Source organism: Arachis hypogaea, chromosome 1 (assembly GCF_003086295.3).
Source record: "Arachis hypogaea cultivar Tifrunner chromosome 1, arahy.Tifrunner.gnm2.J5K5, whole genome shotgun sequence".
NCBI lineage: Eukaryota > Viridiplantae > Streptophyta > Magnoliopsida > Fabales > Fabaceae > Arachis > Arachis hypogaea.
In genome coordinates, this window is record NC_092036.1 from 105,767,362 (window position 1) to 105,785,164 (window position 17,803).

The following is a 17,803-nucleotide window of genomic DNA, read 5'->3' on the forward strand; positions in this document are numbered from 1 at the left end:
TAACAAAGACACACATAATAATGTCCATTCACATGCTCAGAACTCAGACCTCTTGATTTTTGATAAGGAGAGTTCAAATAGAAAGCTAATTCTATACAACCCTTAAGAAGATCCTTATGTACAACATCGAGTCTTCATTTAGTAGTACACACACACACGCCTCCTCAATTTTCACTCTTATACATGCCTCATATCATGGCCATGATCATAACACACCATGCAATCCACTTCTCACAAAGAAACAGCACACACAAAGTTAAATGGCATGTTTCAGATCCATATTCACACCCATATGTGCTGTGATGATTTTTGTATTTTATTTTTGGGAAAAAACTACGATTACAATAGAAAAAGAATGCACATTTGGCTTGAAAATGTAGTAATGAAGATGCGGTGGAGCTGTCCCGAAGATGATGAAATTGCTGTAGCAATTCCGACGGCGTTAGGAAGCTATGGCGTCGCTGTTGAAGATGATGCAGAAACAGGGAAGATGGAGATGGAGATATGTGTTTTTCTTTTCAGATTAGGGATTTTAATTTGTTATCAATGAAAGGGTATATATGTAATTTTACACATTTTTACACTTCCATCTCAGTTTTCTTCGCAAGTTTGGGCAGAAATTTTTTAAGTGGGCCCTACGCAGGCTTTTTTATTTTCCATTCAAGTTCCCTGCTAATCTAAACAGGGGAAAAATAAGTTTTCCATTGGTTTTCATCTTCTCCCTTTTCTTTCCTCACAAGTTCCATTATACCAAACAAAAGTGTAAGTCTCTGGGATCTTTTTTACCATATCTTAAAAAAAAGGAACATTACAATATATACGAAACAATCGAACTGGATAAATAAAAAAATTATTTATATCGATTAAAATAAAAACATACCAAACAAATCGTTTTTGGTGAATCTTATCAGCATTGAAAAGCTCAACTATAATTTTGAACCTAAAGGCTTCCAGCAAAAAGTATGTTCTTGCACATAATTCACTGTTATCTTATATGAAAATGTTACTATTCATTGGCTTGGGATTGTCTGTGCAATTTTAATATTCTTCACAAGAATAAAATTGTTCATGACATACATTTTAAATTGAACAATCACACCACTGCATTTATAGGCCAACATTTTAGGTATTGAAGTAATCATTCTATTTCCCTGATATTTTACAAAAATACAAAAATAATATGCCTAAGACATTGTTTTTTATTTTTTAAATATTTTATATATGTATTTTTTATTCAGATTAAGGGTTAAAATGCTCACCTTACTATTTTGTAGAACTATCTCAATGCTTTGCACTTTTTATTTATTAAACTTGTTTGAAAATTTTCATATTCTGATGACATAAACTTTGAAACTCTACTAAAACTTCCTTGCATTAACATTACCAAGATAGTCATAAAATTTTCCCATCTTGATAAAGATTTTATTTTTATTGAACAAAATGGTATACTCTCTCTAGTTTAATAGGAGATCGAATGAAAATGTCTTTGACCGCTAGTTCTTTTTTATCCAACAAGTTTTGTTTTAATTGTCCTCATTTGAGCATATTTAAGATACATATAAGTAGTATACCTGCCAAGTGCCAACCATTGAAATATGGCCTTTGTCAACCATTTAAACATAACACTTATCAATTATTAGGACTACTATTGCTCTCTTTTGTATATAAAGGGGATATTTAAAATTCAAATTTTACAAATAAGAGAGGAACATTGCTAGAAAGATAATAAAGAATCTTTACAATGTGTACAATGGACTGATTATTTAGCCCAATAGAAATAAATAGTGAAAACCACTCTACAGATTACCCTAAATTCAAAAATCTCTTATTTAGTCATTTCACAAAAATAACCATCGAAACCCTAATTACACCTTTTCACCCCCAAATTCTTCTTCCTCCCAATGGCACACACCCCCGATCTTCTTCACTGGCCATCCAACCGTCAGCGGCGTCCAGCTTCGACCCCCGTCAACTCGCCTCTCTTGCGTGCATGTGTCTCCGTTGCCGACAACCTAGCTCAGACGGCCGCCTACTTCCCATTGCGAGTCTCCCTGTCATCCGCCGGCAGCCCAGGTCGAGGCCACCCATCGTCGTTCCGGTTGCGCATCCCTGGTACGTGGCTCGCCACTCTCTCCCACGCCAGTACCCAGCCTGGTGGTCGCGTATTGCCTCTACTGTCAGATCTTCCCAATCCATCGCACTTGTGACAAAAAACAACCATCTACGTAAGTAATAATAATAACCACCTGTCAAATACTTTATGACACAATGGAGAATGACAGAGATGGAGGCTGGCAGATTCAACACCGCAGAAGTTTTCAACGCTATAAACCAAGACCACCAGTGAACAACATCGATGGGAGACATAGAGCAAATGTGTGGAAAGAGATGGAGAGGTCCACCACTCAGCCTTCGTTGACAACTTACCTGATGATGTTAGTAAAAGGGTGCTTTACTGTGGCTTTGGATGGGTAGGCGGGATCAAAGATGTGTACATCTCAAGGAAAAAGAGGAAAGGTTACACAGAAGTGTTTGCTTTTGTTAGGTTGGACTCACGTGGAGGAGCTCAAAGGGATTTAGAGCGCATGAATGGTATATCAATCAGGGGGAAGAGGATTATGGTGTCGACTGCAAGGTTCATGCGAGATAGTAAGAATAATCAAGTATAATATTCCGAGCGACAGAAGGAGCAATGGTGATAAAAAAGACAGAGCAGCCACTTGGGCCCAAGTTGTGGCAAGAGCTGATATAGATAGCAACAATGCAGATTCAGACAGGGAGGGGGCGAAGTTTGGCGAGAGTTGTAGGAAGGACAGAAAGGTAGTGGAAGGGGTGGTTTTTGAATTGCAAACTGATATATTGCGTAGAAGCATGGTGGCATCCAAAATTGAACCCATCAAACTTAACTTGTTGATGAACAAGCTAAGGAAGGAGTGGAGGGGCCAGGGAGGATAGAATGTAAATACTTAGGGCCACGCAAGTGTTTGATTACTCTTGAAAATATAGAGTATAGAGATAAAGCCCTTGATAATACATTACTTAATGAATTCTTTGATAATCTTAATCCTCACGGTGATTTTACGTGGAACTCATCTAGAAGGATTTGGGTGGAGCTTATGGGTCTTCCATTGCACTTGTGATCTAAGAAAACATTCTGGAATTTTGGGAGATTATGGGATGACTATGTTATGATGGATGACTTAACAGAAAGCAATAGCTCTTATTGTTCAGTAAGAATTCTGATAGACTCATACCAATAGGAACCAATCCAAGAGTGGGTCATGGTGAAGGATGGAGATATGGATTTTGAAGTGTTCGTCAAGGAGTTTAGGTGAGAAATCTATAGTGTGCAGGTCCATCTATAGTGTGCAGGTCTAGTCGGGTAGCACAATTTGCGATGGAGAATTTGGAGTTGAGTGTAGCCCTGGTACTAGCAAAATCTTGGGGAGCAAAGAAGTCGCGAAGGTTGCATCCATGGAGTTGGCAGTCCAAGAGTCGAATCTCCTTGAGGAAGAAAGGGAGTTACATGAAGTTTGGAACCCATTAATTATTGATTTAATGCAAAGACGGCTGAATGGTGCGCATACCAACGTGGGATATAGTGTTTGGTAGGGTCATGATCATATTTTCGAAGAAAACTCTAACGAATATAGTAATAAAAGATTAAAGAATGTTAGAGAGGCTAGAGATGTTAATTCAAACTTAGAACTGATGATGGTCCAATGCATGGGCCTAAGTGGGGGGAGGCCCATTGTGACTATGTTCAGGTCTTGAATCCAGTGACCTTGGTTGGGAAAGACAAGAGGCTAATAGTGGAAGAATTGGTTCGGCTGGGTCATGCCCATACCTTTCTGGGTTTGGGCCTTGTAGCCCTAATAATCATGTACACCAGGAGGCCCCTACGCAAAAGTACAGTAAGGAGGTTGAGTTGTGTGACATTAGTGAAAAAGAGCGAGGGAATGAAACTCATTTTGGGTGCCATATTAGTAACTCATGAGAGGAATTTATCAACTCCTTTGAAGAGGTAGTGGCCACGAAACACGTATGCAAGGAGGCGGGGATGGTGTTTGATGGAGTGGATGATGATGTGCTACTGGCGTCTCTCATGGACAAGGGGCAACGAAAGTGCAGAAGAATGTATGGTCTTAGAAAAAGGGGAGGAAAGGGCACAGCATCTCTAGTTGCTCCAAAACGGGCTGGTTAAAGCGCACGAAGTACGGGAGTAAGTTCTTCTCTTAAATGAAGATTATTTTCTGGAAGGTTGGGGGGTTGGGGGGAAAAGGAAAAGTAAGCATGGTTAGAAGGAGTTGTTCAAAGTACAAGGCTGATTTTATTTGGTTGGTGGAAATAAAGAAGGAAAATTATGATAGAAGCTTGGCTCTAAGATTATGGGGCAAAACTCCGTTTTGTGGGCAGGTGTAAATGCAATGGAAAATTCTGGGGGTCTGCTTTATATTTGGAGGCCTGATTTTTTTTAGAAATATGAGGTCTTCAAAGGAGATGGGTGGCTGGCTGTTTTGGGTTTTGTTAATGAAATAAAAATGATGGGGTTGATTTGTGTAGTGTATGGAGCTCATGATAAAGCGGAGAAATTGAAGCTATAGTCTGAGTTATCCGATTTGAGAACAACGTGTCATGCTCCAATGGTGATTGGAGGAGACTTCAATGATATTTTAAAACTTGAGGAAAGATTGGGTGCAAAGTGTTGTCACAGAGCGGTTGTGAGTTTAAAGTGTGGGTTGAAAATATGGAACTAGTGGTGTTAGAGTTAAGTGGAAGGAAGTATACATGGTATGGGGGTAAAAGGTGTAGCAGAATTGATAGGGTGTTCGTTGATAATGAATGGCAAGAGGTCTATAATTCTTTAATGCTGAAGGGGTTGCCTCGATCTCTGTCAGATCATTGTGGCCTTCTAGTTGACTCAGGGGAAGTGGATTGGGGTCGAAAGCCTTTCTGTTCTTTAGATGCTTGGTTGTCTCATGGTGACTTCGTTTCAGTGGTTAAAGGTGAGTAGTGCAGATTGTGGATGGGTTTAATTTCAAGTTCATTAGAAGATTGTGGAAAGTAATTGGGGATGACTTTTGTAGTTCAGTGAGAAAGTTCTTTGTTAATTGTAGTCTCCCAAAAGAGGCGAACTCAACGTGGGTGACCTTGGCGCATAAGGAGGAGGAACAAATGAGTTGAAGGATTATTGACCTATAAGCATGGTGGGGTGCTTATACAAGGTGATTTCAAAAATCTTGGCTAGCCATCTTCAACCTCTGATGCCGTGGTTGGTTGGGGAGGTCCAGTCGGTGTTCGTAAGTGGAAGAAAGATTCATGATGGTGTCTTGATAGCTTGTGAAATAGTACATTGGCTAAAGAGGTCAAGAAAGGCGGGTTGGTTGATCAAATTAAATTTTCACAAGGCATACGACATGGTTCAATGGGACTTTGTTGACTTGGTTTTGGAGGGTATGGGCTTCGGGTGGATCTGGCGAAGGTGGATCTGGGAATACTTGACAACAGCATCAATGGCTATCCTCATCAACGGAACAACAACAAAGCCATTCAATCTACAAAGGAGACTCTGTCAAGGTGACCCGCTATCTCCTTTTCTCTTTGTTCTTGTTGGTGAAGTTTTGAATAAAATGCTTGAGAGATTATGTAAAAAAGGTGTTTTGCGAATGCTTGAGGTAGGTAAGGGTAAAGTTGAATTGTCGCATCTACAATTTGCAGATGATACAATTCTCTTTTGCCCTTGCGATTTAGAGACTATTTCAAATTTTAGGAAGGTTCTACTTGGTTTTGAGCTGCTGTCCGGCCTAAGAATTAATTATAATAAAACTGACTTGATTGGATTAAATGTGGTAGATAGGGAGACATAAAGAGCCTGTGAGGTGTTGGGGTGTAAGGAAGGATTTTTACCGATTAAGTACTTAGGTGTACCTTTGAGAGCTAATCCTAAGCAGATTCATACATGGGATCCAGTTATTAGGAAAGTCGAAGAGTGGTTGAAGGGGTGGAAGGGTAAATATTTATCTAAAGTTGGAAAGCTTGTCTTGATTAAGTCGGTTCTAAATAATCTACCAATGTACTACCTAAGTATTTTTAAGATGTCAAGCTCAATTGCAAAGAAGATTGTTTCTCTTAAAACTCTTTTTTTTTGGGAAATGGTGAGGGTGGGATTGGTTTAGCCATGGTTAGTTGGGGGTAGTTCAACATCCGAAATGCCAAGAAGGTTTGGGGGTAGGGGATGTGGTGCTTAAGATCATGGCGTTATTATTTAAATGGTGGTGGAGGTTTGATAAGGAAGGTTGCCCTTTATGAAAAAGAGTTGTGAGTTCTTGCAACAACCTTTGCCTTGATCAAAGGATTATAGATCAGAATAAGAGGGACTATGGAGGTGTTTGGGGGTCAATTGGTAGTTTACAACAATTTAATCTTAGATTCACAAACATTTTTTAGGAAAGAATGCAATTGGTGATTGGGAATGGCACAAAAATCTAGTTTTTCCGAAGCTAATATAGTATCTCAAGAAATTGAGAGTCTTGCATTTGTGATTATGGTTTTTGGGATGGCTATAATTGGGTGTAGAGCTTATCTTGGAGAAGGTTGTTGCGTGATTGAGAGGAGCAAAAATTGAACAACATAATGCAAATCCTATCAAAGGTTACCATAGTAGATGAAGTGGATAGATTGATATAGAAATTCGACAAAAATGAGGATTATTCTGTTAAATCTTTTCTTAATGTTATTTATAAGGATAGGAATAGAGAGACGGATTCCAACATGTATAATTTTGTTAAAAAGTTGTGGGTTGGCTTTGTTCCTCCTAGAGTGGAGCTCCTCACTTGGTTTATAATTCTAGGAAGACTAAATACAAAGGACAAGTTGTGCAATTTGAAGATGCTTCGGAGTAAGGATGTGAAGTGTGTGCTTTGTGGTTCTAAACCGGAGGCTGTCCACCACATTTTCTTTGCATGTGACTGGTCTTAGAATTTGTGGGGTGTGATCCTTTAAAGGTGGGGCTTATCTTGGGTGTGGCCGAATTTATCAAAAGATTGCTTTGACTGCTTGGTGGATTTAAGGCTTGGTAATATGCAAAAGCGTGAATGGATTGTTTGCTTCTTTGCAACGGTGTGGGTTATATGGAAGGAGTGCAACTGCAAAATTTTTTGCAAGAAGGAAAGATCCTTTGAGGCATGTGTAAGCGACATTCAATTCCTGGCCAACCAATGCTGTAACTATAGGCACAATAATTATGGTTGAAACTGCTTGTTTGAGATTTTTAGTTGTTGTATGTTTGTTTTTTCAGAGACTCGATGTTTGTGATGTTTATTTGTCTGTTGGCAGTCCTACGCTTCTTAGTGCCTTCGAGGTTTTCGGCATTCGTGTAATAGCCTAGATATTTAGCTTATGTCTTATATTGTTTTATGTTTGGTTCTTGTTTTATTTAGTTTAAGTTTCGTTTTTTCTTGTTGTTTGTAATTTGCTCTCACTTCCCTCTCTGGGATTTAAGTGAGTTCTAAAACTATAAAAAAAAATCATCTGGCTACGTATAAAGATGAACATCCGACATTTACAAACAAAAAATAATCATCCAGATTACCCACTAAAACAACCATCTGTCGCCTGTGTGTGGCGGATGAAGATGCTGGGGCGGTGAAACCCACCAGCTGTGGGAGGGACTACACGGCCGGCACGTTAGGGGCTGTGCGAATGATGCAAAGTGCGCGACGGTGTTTCCCGGACGCTCGTGTTGCGTAGGGCGGCGTTAGCCGGTGCTCCCGGCGGCAGTGGCTAATATTGCTGGCGGCGCCGAACTGGTGAGAAAGAAAGAGACTGGATGAAAAAAATGTATCTGAAGAAATCACATCACATACGGAGATGGGAGTTTGCCGTATACGTAAATGCCGCTGTTGCAAATCCTTTTTTTTTTAAGTGAAAATTAGAAATTATTCAAAATTAATTAACTTAATTATCGTCTGATCTTAATTCCTTTTTTACTCCTATTGTATACATTTTACACTAAAATCATTGTCTCTCTATACTTTTTCATGAGAGAATGTATTAATGAAAAATTTCTTCTCTATTAGATTTACGGAGTTATCCATTTTGTAAATACTAAGTAAAATATTTTTTATCTAGTATTTTTTTAACTTGATTAATTATCCTGTTTTTTATATGAAAAAGTTTTTCCACCACAAATTTTTTTATTAGAAGGAACTCATAGATTTAACAATTAATTGGGCTATAATAGGCGCCGAACCAGTGGAAAAATAGCAGTTATTAGGGGTGTTCATGGATCGAATCCAATCTACATATCTGTGGTGTTTATCTAAATCTGATTCGAAAATTGCGGATATAGATCCGATCCATACACTAATTGGATCGGATTGCGAATTTTGTGTAGGTATCCGCATATCCGATTCGCATATCCGCGTATCCGCAAAAAAAATAAATAAGTAAATATTCTTTTTATGTTTTATTTCAACTAATAATTATCATTTATGTTGTATTATTTTAATTTATTATTTAAGAAAAGTATGTTTAATATTATTTTAAGAGTAAAAATAATTAAAAATATAGAAAAAATAAATTTTATTGATATTTTTTATTAAAAATAAGCTTTTAAAAATAGTTTTGTATTTTGCGGATATATCCGATATCCAATCCGATCCGTACATCTAAGCTTAAAAGTTGCGAATATTGAATCCGATCTGATGATTTTAGTATGGATTGGATAAAAAATTTGGCCATATCCAATCCGATCTGCGTTCACCCAAGTTATATTATATATTTAATTTTTTGTTGAGTAATAGGATCCAGTTCTATGTTACATCTTATGAAAGCAAAATTGTAAAGAAAATGGATTCTCTTCATTTTTTTTAACACTTGAGAGAATAAAATGTAATCTCTTACCTTTAATTTTATAAGTATAACTAAAAATAAATAAGAAAGAAAGAGAGCAATAAAAGATAAAATTAAACACTGGACACTATCCAATTTTTTTCCACTGAAAAAAATCCACTCTCAATTATAAATACTCTTCCACACGATTGAACAAAAAATATTAATGATTCTTCCACACTCCTTAATTTTATATAAAAACGTGAGTATAATGAAATGCAGTTTGAATGTAATTTGTATATTTGATGATTAATATCAATTAAAAAGTTACACATTTAACTATTTATTATTACATCAATAAAATTATGTGTTTTAATAACTTCAAATTCTTACAAAAGTAAGTATAATCACTAAATGTAATATTATTTATACACAAATTATATTCCAAAAGGTAATAGCATACTTAATACATCCATTCTTTTTTTTGAATAACAAAAAGTGAGGTTAAATAAAATAAACAAAGTAATTATATTGATATTTGATCCATTAGCCTAAAATCGGGTCATAACGAGAATTTTGGAACCAGAATTAGCACAAAACTCCTCCGTGAATCTCTCTCCAAAACCACTCAAGCCATGAAAAACCGGGCCACCAACAAAGACTACATTCAAACTGTAACAAACAAAATGGATAAATGATCTCCCCGTGACTCTATTATATACGGGTGACTCACTTAGTCACAGGTATGCGATTCATTCTAGTTCTACTTTAAATTCTCTTACACTCATACTTACTTGAGTGTTGGAGTCCCTTTGTAGGTACTCAACGCCGCCTCCCCACAAGAAGACGACGTTCCACTCCCCTTACACCAAGGAAAGCTAGTTCAAGTATCAACAGAACGAGCTATACCTTGGAGATCACTTTTGCATAGGAACATTTGGTGCCCACCGTAGGACCGATGATTTTTCTAACCCCACAGCCCTTTACTCTATATATCTTTCTGCTCTTTTCTGTGCAGGTCACAGTGCATGGCGGACGAACATAGTCGCGCTCCTTCGAGCACCAATCAAGCCGAAATCCTGGCAATCAATGAGGCCCTCAGGGCCGAAAACCAGAGAATGGCCAAATTCCTACGTCAAAGGGAGCACGACCGTAGCAAAGGAGGAGAACACAAGAATGCTGAAAACAAAGACAACAATGACGAACACACCTCAGAAACTAAACACACCATCCCCAAAGCCACAAAAACAACCACCAAAAGAACCAACCCCTTTACAAAGGAGGTTATGAGCTTCGACATGCCCAAAACTTTCACCCTGCCATCCACTCTAAAACCCTACCAAGAAATAGGAGACCCAAACGTCCATGTCACTAAATTTCATGCCATGATGTTTATGAACAAAGAATCTAACCCGATTTTATGTCGCACCTTCCAAACTTTCCTAGATGGAGCTGCCTTAATCAGGTTTTCCAACCTTCCTGAAGGATCAATCTCAAACTTCGATGAACTGGCCGACTAGTTTGTCAATCATTTCGCCGCATCCAAAATATATGTCCACAACTCTGATTACCTGAGCACCATCAACCTGAAAGACTACATGACCAGGTTCGCAGAAGCGACCAATGAGATACCCAACCAAAATCCTGAAGTCCACCTCCACGCCCTAAAAAGCGGGCCTTCGCCCAGGAAAATTCCATGAGTCCATCGTCATAGTAAAGCCAAAGACCCTGGCCGAGTTCTGAGAAAAAGCAACAACCCAGATCGAGATTGAAGAATTTCGAGTGCTACGACGAGCGAAAAAACCTACCTCAAACAAAGAGGAGGAAAAACAAAACAGCCGATCAAGCAGCAGAACGGACCAGAGATCGTTCAGACTAACACCAAAATTCGATAGTTACACCCCCCTTAACACAAAGAGGGAAGATATCATAAAGGACATCCTGCATTCAAAACTTATCAAACCCTCGAACATGGCCGGTACATATTAAGACCAACGATATATAGACAAATCAAAATACTGCACTTTTCACCAGAAATATGGCCACACGAGAGATGACTGCGTAATAGCAAGAGATGTCCTTAAAAAACTGGCCCGCCGAGGACTATTGGACAAGTATATAGACAGCCACGGACAAAAGCAGAACACAAAAGACCTCGGACAGGAATCTAAAGTGACTAACAACTCCCGAGACAAAGGGAAAAAGGTAGACAGTGATGTCAACCCACCACGTAGAATAATAAATTGCATTTCTGGTGGTTTTGCAAGTGGCAGATGTACAAACTCGGCAAGGAAAATGTCGTACTGAGCTATGATGACAATGACAGAATCAACTCCATCCCAACCTATCAACAGGGACAAGCCAGAGATTTCATTCGTCCCTAAAGACTAAAAGGCAACTGATTGAAACCTGGACGACCCCGTCGTCATCACAGCACAGGTCGGAGAGCCACTGGTAGAAAAGATCCTGATGGATCTAGGAAGCAGCGCAGACATGTTGTTCTATTCAACATTCCAAAAGATGAAATTGAGTGACAAGAACCTCTAACGCTCATCCGGAGAACTGGTAGGTTTCTTAGTTGAGCGCGTCTCCATCCGAGGTTACATTTGGTTACAAACCACTTTTGGAGAATATCCTGACAGTAAAACAATAGACATACAATACCTTGTTGTGGATTGCAAAAGCCCTTATAATATCATTCTGGGCAGACCTTCATTGAATGCATTCAATGCTATTGTTTCTACTATGCATTTGTGTGTTAAGTTCCTTTCGCAGGCTAACAAGGTCATAACTATCCATAGAGACCAAAAAAAAGCTAGGCAGTGCTATAACGCCGGCCTGAAGAACGAACAACCAAAACAACCCGAGCAACAGTAAGTCTAGGCAGTATGCAATTCGGAACAACTACCCCCCTGGCCGAGCTGAATCCAAGAACCAACTATCAAGAACGGCCGATGCCAACCGACGACCTTACTAAAATTCAGTTAACAAGCGAAGAAACCGAGTATACATACCTCGGCAACACACTAAAAAATGAAGAACAAGATCAATTAGCCGAGCTACTAAGACAAAACTCCGACCTATTCGCATGGACCCCAGCAGACATGCCAGGGATAGACCTCAACGTCATTTGCCACAAGCTAGCTATCAACCCGTCAGTCTGACCTATAGCTCAGAAGAAAAGACTCTTCGGCACAAACAAAAGAGAAGCCTCCCTCAAGGAAACCCAAAAATTGCTCAGCGCCGGCTTCATCAAAGAGCTCAGATACTCCACTTGGTTAGCCAACGTGGTAATGGTAAAAAAGAACAATGGTAAGTGGAGGATATGTGTGGACTATATAGACCTTAACAAGGCCTGCCCAAAGGTCGCATACCCCCTTCCGTGCATTGATAAACTTGTTGATAATTCATCTGGTTTTCAATGTTTGAGTTTTATGAATGCCTATTCTAGCTATAACCAAATACTAATGCATGTGGCTGACCAAGATAAAACTGCCTTTATCACTGAGAATGGTAATTTTTGCTATAAGGTTATGCCATTTGGACTCAAAAATGCAGGTGCTACTTATTAAAGACTCATGGACAAAATTTTCACAAACCAAATCGGTCGAAACATCAAAGTCTATGTTGACGACATGGTAACAAAATCCACACATACAGCAGAACACATCAATAACTTGAAAGAAATATTCCAGCAACTCCGAAGATATAACATGAAGCTTAATAAAAAAAATGCGCTTTCGGAGTTCAAAGCGAAAAATTCCTCAGATTCATGCTAACTTGCCGAGGTATAGAAGCCAACCCTGAAAAATGTCAAGCAATCCTCAACATGAGAAGCCCAAAGACAATTAAAGAAGTTCAACAACTGACCAGCCGACTTGCCACGTTGACCAGGTTCCTGCCTTGTATAGCCCACCGATCACATCACTTTTCAAAAGTCTCAAGAAACAAGAACAGTTCCATTGGACCGACGAATGCAAAATAGCTTTTACCGAGCTTAAAGCCATATTATCAACGCTCCCAATCCTCCAAACTCCAAAGGCTGGTAAACCACTTTATCTTTATTTATCTATTACTAATTGCGTTATAAGCTCTGTCTTGGTAACAGAAATACAAAGGCAACAACACCCGGTATACTTCGTCAGCAAATCCCTTCAGAACACCAAAGCCCGATACCCAAAGCTAGAAAAGATGGCTCTGGCTCTTGTAACAACAGGCAGACGACTGAGGCCATACTTCCAAAGCCACACCATAGTGGTCAGAACCGAACAACCCTTAAGACAAATACTGATGAAGCTTGAACTAGCAGGAAGATTAATCAAATGGTCGATCAAATTATCAAAATACGACATTCAATACCAGTCCCGAGGGGCCATTAAATCACAAGCACTGGCCGACTTTCTTGCAGAACTCACCCTAGAAGAAGAACATCCTAAAGACAACACATGGACACTATACGTCGATGGAGCCTCAAACAGTAAGGGCTCGAGAGCAGGAATACTACTTGAAGACGAACAAGGAATAGCATTTGAACAATCCCTGCAATTTACTTTCCATGCAAGCAACAACCAAGCAGAATATGAAACTTTAATAGCAAGACTACGACTGGCCCATACCATGGGCATAAAACAGTTAAACGTCAAATGCGACTCCCTCCTTGTGGTGCAATAACCAACAGGTAACTTCCAGGTAAAAAATCTATTGTTAGAAAAATACAACACCATTGTCAATAACCTCATCAGTAATTTTCAAAAATTCAATATATCCCATATACCTCGTGAACAAAATGATAGAGCATATATTCTTTCAAAATTAGCAACAACAAGAAATCAAACTACAACACCAGTATTATCTCAACCAACACTCGAAGAGCCTAGTGTTATGCTAACAAAAATTTCAAGTATCTCGTAGGAAGATGACTGGAGATCACCCTTCATAACCTACTTACAAACAGGTAACATACCTAATAATGTTCAAAATAAAAGAAAGTTCAAAAGAAGAGCAAGTTTCTACACAATACTAGGAACCGAACTATACAAAAGAGGATTTATAAGACCTCTCCTAAAGTGTTTAAACACGGCAGAAGCCAACCTAGCGATAGATGAGGTTCATGAAGGCGTTCTGTGGCACACACATAGGTGGCCGAAGTCTAGCTACCAAAATCCTCCGAGCAGGTTATTACTGGCCGACGTTACAACAAGACTGTATGAATAAAGTTAAACATTGCGATCATTGCCAACGTCATGCACCAATCATCCACAACCCAGCCGAACAGTTACATGCATTCGAGATTTGCTGGCCGTTTAACAAATGAGGGTTAGATATCCTCGGACCTTTTCCACCCGCTCCAGGCCATGTTAAATTTTTAATTGTCGCCATTAATTACTTTACAAAATGGATAGAGGCATCACCATTGGAAAAAAATCACTTCCAAAAAAATTTCTTTTGTGTGAAATAACATACTATGCTGATTCGATATTCCTCAATTCATTATTACTGATAATGGTAGACAATTTACAGACCAAAAGTTCACAAGTTTCTTACAAAATTTCAAAATAATTCAACAATTCTCTTCTGTCGGACATCCACAAACTAACGGTTTAGCCGAAACTGCAAATAAGATCATTTTGCAGGGTCTTAAAAAGAAGCTTGAGGACTCAAAAGGAGAATAGGCCAAGTTTATCCCTGAAGTACTATGGAGTTATAACACAACTGAGCAATCTTCAACAAAGAAAACCCCCTTTTGGCTGGTCTATGGATGCGATGCAATGATACCCATTGAGGTATCCCTACAAAACACTAGAACCACAAATGTCAGCGAAAGTGACAACATCTAAACTAGAAGAGCCGAGCTCGACCTCGTAGAGGAAAACCGAGACAAATCAGCGCTGCAACAACTAGCGGCCAAACGAGCTATAGCTAGGAAATACAATAAGAAACTCAAACCAAGGACCTTCTCGAAAGGAGACCTAGTCCTCAGGAAGGTTGAAGACATACGAAAGCCACAAGGACATGGCAAACTAAGTGCCAACTGGGAAGGCCCATTTCGAATCCAACAAGTCATCGACAAAAGAGCATACAAAATACAAAAGCTCGATGGAACTATGCTACCAAATACTTGGAACACATCATCTCTAAAAATGTATTTTAGCTAGTCTACAAGTCGGACATGGTGATGCACTCTTTTTCCTACTACCAGACTTTATCCCTAAGGAGGGTTTTGCTAGAGAGGTTTTAATGAGGCACACCACCCCGCATTTTTCCAATTCATCATACTACAATCTAAACACTAACAACTATCTATATCCTATCTCATATTCTACCCGCTTGACTATTTCAAACAAACAATACTAAAGATCTAACGCATTTAAACATATCTTTCAAAAAAAAAACAAATCGAATTCTAACATTACCAAACTTCTTTAGCTAAATGCCAGCAATTCAAAATAAACAAAGCCAAAGCGGCTACAAGTCTAAATAGTTCCAAATGCACATATACAAACAAACAATTATAAAATTAAACATTAGGGTTTTCACCCTCACCCTCAACAGCATCATCGTCCTCCACCAACTCATCACCAATGACTACCTTGCACGGATCCATGGCAGACAAATCAGTAGCAGGCACAAGAAGTTTCGCTTGCTCAACCGCCCTTTCAAATCCCGCGGCAAACATCTCTAGACCATGATCCTCCTTTTCAGTCTCAAGCTATTTTTTCTCAACACCAAGAACTATTAAGCGAGCTTCCAGAGCAGCCTTATCCTCGCCTAGTTTTTTCCCAGCACCCTCAGCGACTATCAGCTTATCTTGCAAAGAGTTAACCAAATCCAGAGCAGTACAGAGCTTGTTCCCTTTCTCCAAATTATCTTGCATAAGCTAATCAACCGTGGCCCTATCAAATGAATCCCTAACATGCTTCAACTCTCGAGTCCGACCAATAGACTTCAGCTGAGCCCCTATCACCTGGAATAAACCGGCAGAACAAGTAAAGATATACACAACAAAACACTAATAGGAAAAAGCCATGCAAAGATGTTATACCTGCAGATACTGGCAAACCCCAATATCACCAACCTCTTGAATGAGTTTGACACCGGCAGGATTCTGACAATGCTCATCCGCCACCATACCCAGCGGAAAGTGTTCACTCCAAAGCCAGGTCAGGTCCTCATCCCCACGATAACCATGAAGCACCCTCTGATTCTCAATAAATTGCTTGATGACCTCCAAATCAACTTCTTTCCCGCCTAGCTTATCCTCGGCCACATCCACAGGCCTATCCTTTTTAACATCACCCCTTTTTCGTTTAAAACTTACCTTTTTAGGAGACGGTTGATTAACTTCGGCACCTTTCTCCGCCATAATATGACTGGTGGAACCCTGCTTCTCAACGTTCTTCGTTCGAAAATAAGCTCGCAAGCTGCTTGAAGTCACTTTCGGAGCCTTTTCTACTATAAGCAAACAGGAAACAAATAAAAAACCATCACCAACCACACAAAAACAAATTACACAAAACGATTACCTATATATCCAGCCCTGGTATCTCTATCCATTTCCAACTCAAGAAGTTCAACAACTGACAACAAGCCCGAAAATGAAACATGATTAACCAAATACTCCACAATAATCTCATTCCTATATTCCATCCCATCCATACCCAATATCTGCCTAGGTCTCAAAACCCAGAATAAAGGAAACCTCTCCAATAAGCACTCATCTACAAACCACGGAAATTCACCCTCAGCAACACCAATCTTAAAAAACATATATTTGAACCCTTTATACGAAGACCTATATAGGCTGAAAATGGCACGACCCGGAACACTGGCAAGGTTCAACCAACAACCCCGCCTAACCCCTTTACACTGAAACAGAGCAAAGAAGACTTCCAAAGATGGCTCAATTTCTAAATACCCCATCAGAATATGAAAAGCTTTAACAAACGCCCAGGAATTAGGGTGTAGCTGTGACAGTGCACACTTAAGCTGCATGAGTACGCCACACTCAAACTCAGAGAAGGAAAATTTAACACCCAAATCCACGAAAACACAATTGTACATGAAAAAAATTCAAACCCCTCCCCACGATGAAAGATGCAATCATCAGCACTACATGGCACGAATCTAAGCTTAATATCACTACCTTCTCTAACCCACGAAGACACTAACCCTAACTGCGACACACTTTGCTCATCGTCAAACACAGAAGCATACCCCTTCATCGAATCTGCCACCCAAGCAAAAAGATTCACAAGATCCCAAATTCAGACATCCTCCACGAGTTTAACTTTTGTCTTACCACTGACAACTGTCCCTATCTCAACCTTTTTTCCTTTATCCATTCCGAAAACAAACATACACACAGAGAAAACAAAAAGGAAAAGGGGAAAAGAATAACTAACTTTTTTTACTCATTTTCTGGAAACACAGGCAAAAAAGGAAAAACAAGTCCCAAAACCAGATAATCAAACAGTCCAAAGAAAACCACCCACCAGCCCACTACCCCATACCTTCTGCAAACCATACGCCTTCAAGAACAATCCCTAGCCATCGATCACAAAACCAAAAAAGCAAATTAGCGGCTAGATATCACTGCCGTTTCAATCCCCAACACGCATTAAAAGCAAATGTCTTTTTCAACATTTCTCTTTCCTCCCTAAAGAGGCGCACGAAAGTTATTACCGCGAAAATTCAAAAGAATGACCTCCTCCTATTTTTTCAAAGCCGACAATAAACAAGTTAACCTGGGCTCCAAACTATAACTCGGCACACTAAAATTAACACACTCCAAAATCGCCAACAAACAAAAGCAACCCGCTTCAGATCCTGGCCCCGAGTTATAACGCCTAAAAAAGATTAACCTGTTTATATCTCGACTCTCGAAACAGGTCAATCTTGGGGGCTATGATCCATTAGCCTAAAACCGAGTCATAACGAGAATCTCGAAACCAGGATCAGCACACAATTCCTC